This window comes from Zingiber officinale, chromosome 2A (assembly GCF_018446385.1).
Source record: "Zingiber officinale cultivar Zhangliang chromosome 2A, Zo_v1.1, whole genome shotgun sequence".
Taxonomy (NCBI): domain Eukaryota; kingdom Viridiplantae; phylum Streptophyta; class Magnoliopsida; order Zingiberales; family Zingiberaceae; genus Zingiber; species Zingiber officinale.
This window is the reverse complement of record NC_055988.1, coordinates 21,945,689-21,949,818: the sequence shown is the minus strand read 5'-3', so window position 1 is coordinate 21,949,818 and position 4,130 is coordinate 21,945,689.

Below are 4,130 nucleotides of genomic sequence, written 5' to 3'. Positions count from 1 at the left end.
AAATTTAGAAAAGCTTTTGAGAAAATTTTAGTTAGAATTAAAATAGCTTAGTTAATTTTTTTTAAAAAGGTTTAATTAACTTTTGAGAAAATCTTGTAAAATACTTAATCAAATTTTGAAAGAGCTTTAGAGAGAACTTAGCTAACTTTTAAAAGAGGCTAACGTATCTAAATTTGAAAGGCTTTTGAAAAAACACTTAATTGAGAGTTCTTAATCTTGAAAAGCCTTTGAAAGATACTGAATTTGAGAAAGCCTTCAAAACTTAGTTTAAATTTGAAAAAGTTTTTAAGAAATTAAAACTTGTAAAGTTTTTAACTAAGGCCATTTTCACTTTTGAAATAGAGAATTTGTTCGTTTTCAGTCCTAAAGTCCAAGCATGAGTAAAATTTAATTCCCTTGGTAAATGTCTAACCATTTGTTACTAGTTGTTTGCCTAGAGAGCAACAGTGTTCACCTAGTTAGTCAAGTTAAGCTAGTGATCCAATTATATTTGACTAAGTCTGGATAACTTAACTTGATTACTGTAATTTTGGTATTTATTGTCCAGACTTACTATGATTTACAAAAATAAGCATACTGAAGTCTAGACTGTACCCTATGCATCTCACCCCATTCTAAGTTTATCAAACACAAGCAAGTTAGACCTAGCTAGTGTGTTTGTGAGATGCTCTGGATGAATCTAGGGGTACAATATCTAGGGGGTAAATTCCTAGGCTAAGTCCAAATTTTGAAAATCTAGGAAATTGGGATATTTGAAAATGTTATTTTTCCTAGAATTTTAAAAAATCCTGAAAATTATAGCAATAACTAAGTATAACTAAATAGAGGCACTCGTAAGCAGAAAGTACAACTAATAAGATATCTAAGCAGACAAAGTACTAGTGAGATGTTCAGAACCAATATACAATGCATGGATGTCCAGGACCAAAATACAATGCATGGAAGGACAGAGTCAGGTAAAAGGATCATCAGCTGGTGGTGGGGGATGCTCGTGTGCAGGCTGTCCTTGACGAAGAGAGGAAAAGCCTGAGGCTATCTCTGCGCGAAGTATGCGAAATTTGTCCAAGATAAGTCCTCATGTCTGTGCGGACTGAATCTCGAGACGCGTAAGTCGATGCTCGACCGATAAGGAGGTGGATGGTCGTGTTGAGGTCGAGGGCCCTGCCGAAGTGGAGGGTGGTCCATGAATATCCTCGGCTGTAAACTCTAACCATTCCTCTCCCTCGGCTGGAGCAAAGAAGGCAACAAACTCGTCGTCTGCCTTGGGCTCTATCAAAGCATCGGCTGGCTGTGGTCTACCTTTCCAAGCTAGGATCCCCTCAATGGTGACGTCAATGCGGGCTAATATGAGATTACGCTGTCCTAACTCATCATAAGGTCCTAGAGGGATAACTGTCCCCTGGGTGGTATCAATTCCAAGGGTCGAGAAAATAGATGTCAACATGTGACAGTAGGGCATGTGGATCTCAAGGGATGTGACTAGACTGGATGCATGAACTATATTATGGAACATATATAGTGCTATATTGATGTCTAAGCGCTGGCATAATGCATACAGGAAAAAGGAATGTGAAGGTCGCATCTTCGGGACATCCTGAGATGTGATCGGCAAAATATATGCTGTCAGGACTCTGTACATAACATATTCCTGAGTCCCAAGGGAGAGTGACCTAAACTCAGTTAGGATCTCTGGTCTCTCCTCCCCAAAGAAATACATGTAGATGGTGTCTAATGTGATGTGGGAATAGGGGTCAGCAAATGGCAACTCCCTAGCCGGGTAACACAAAAAGAGACATGCATATGATCTAAGCTCTAGACTAGTGCAAATCAAAGAAGGGGTAAACTGGATATCCTATCCACCAACTTTGGTGGATTTGGTCAGGTCGTCAACCTTCTCGAGGTAATTGAAGAACTAAGCACATAGGACCTGATTTACTGCATGACTGTAATAAACCAGTTTACTAAGCTGATAGTGCTCTATCATCTGGACTGTAGGCTGACAAAACTAAGCAAAAAATGACATCCTCAAGTACCTAGGTTTAATAGGAGTAAACTTATGTCTGGTGAACTCAATCCTATGCCACTCTAAGGGGAACCTAGGATCGGTGGAAGGTATGCTAGCGGGAGCAGGATAAATGTTTCGGTGTTTCCTATTTTGATTCAAGCAATTCATACAGCAAAGAAATGGACAAAAGTAATATATACGAACAGTAGATAAGTTAAGATTATACCTAGGAGGCATCCTGAGGTTTTAATGGAGGTAGAAGGCAGAAAACCAGTGTTGAAGGCACCCTAGATCTCCGATTTTCGGCGAGAAAGTGACTTGTAGCAAACTCTCTGTTCGCTGCATATGTCGGCATTGAGGGCGCCTTCAAGCTCTTTGAAGGCGCCTTCAATATCACGTTCAGGGCGCCTCAGACTCGGTCTAAGGCACCTCAGTGGATTTCGGCGGGAATTTTCCCACCGATCCTGGAGGGTGCCTCTGCCATAGCAGAGGCGCCTTCATTCGACGCCTTTAGAGGGATTAGCAAATTGAAAGTATTTTTTAAAGAAGTTTTTTTTTAAAAAAAAATTTAATAAGTTTTTACAAGATTTTTAAATAAGTTTTTAAAAAGATTTTCAAATAAGTTTTTAAAAAGATTTTTAAATAAGTTTTTAAAAGATTTTAAAATAAGTTTTTTAAAAAGATTTTTAAATAAGTTTTTTTAAATGATTTTTTAAATAAATTTTTAAAAGATTTTTTTATAAATAATTTGATTTAATTTTAATTTTAGTTTAATTTAATTATTAATTTGATTCTTAGTCATCTCACCCTATCTAAATTTTAACTCAGGGAATCCTATAATTTTGTGAGATGAATTAGGTTCAATTATAGGGTTTGGTTTAATTTTATGTTAGATTCAGGTTTGGCTTTGAACTCAACAAATAGGCATTCTTTGAATAAACTTCTGGGCTATGGTGAGTCACCTGGACATTATTAGAGTAACCATGCCTTCGAGGTTTTCCAAGTAGTCCTATCCATTGAACTTAGTACAAAACCTTGGTCTAACTAGTTAGGATCCGTAAGGGATAGCTTCGGTCAGTTCCACATAGCCAAATGCACCAGGTTGAAGTCATATCGTCCTAGACATACATAGACTAAGCTTCCCTAACGTACTATCATCCAAAACTTTACCAGTACCACAGGTCAAGTTAAACTATTATCCCTTTTTATTCTAATCCTACTTACCCTGCCGGATAGGTTACTTTTGGTTACTCTGTCGGGTAGATTATTTTTGGAGGTGCCAGCTATTCTGGAGACTCACCCTACATTATTAATTTTTGTATATTTTAATTTAACTTTATAAATTAGATAATGATTTATCTTTTTATCAAGATATTTTTTCTATTTACTCCCCCTGGATCATAGACTCAATATGGTCTATCAAGGTAATGTACTTGATCCTTGGGAACCCAATATTGACCAAGTCCAACTTGATTGACCAGGTTGGACTTGGGTACCCATACTTGGACTATCTTACTATTTGGTCTGTTAATAAGTGATAAATATGACCGAAATTTCTGTTTTGCTTTAAATCCTAGTCCGGATCAATTGTATATGGCTTTCTGTTTTCCAAAAATCAAGTCAAGATTCTTGGAACCTAGTGTAAACCGTTCCAATGCAATCTTCAAATCCTTGATTTGAATTTTTAGGCTGGAATTCTCTTCCTCAAGCTTTAGGACTTGAGTTGAGGTTCCAGTCTGAACAGATTCAGTCAAGGATTCGGTATTAGTCGCTTCTTTAAGGGATGTTACTTCCTTTAGAAGCGACTTAATCCGAACATTGGGCTTAGCTACTGTACGCATTAAATAATTAATTAAATTATAAAGATGATTCGTACTTACAGAGGGGTTTGGCCTTTCGGAAACGGATATGGATCTGTGGCTTCTCTCAGACTCGGCTTCCGATTCGTCCTCGCTTCCAGATTCGTTGGTGTAGTCCCGGGCTGTCAACGCGAGAAATCTTGCCTACTCAAGTTCTTCGTTGTCGGATTCCTCAGAAGAAGACTCGTCCCAAGTCGCCTTCAGGGCCTTCTTTCTTCTTGGCTTTTTCGGATCTTTCTGGTTCGGGCAGTTCGCCTTGATGTGCC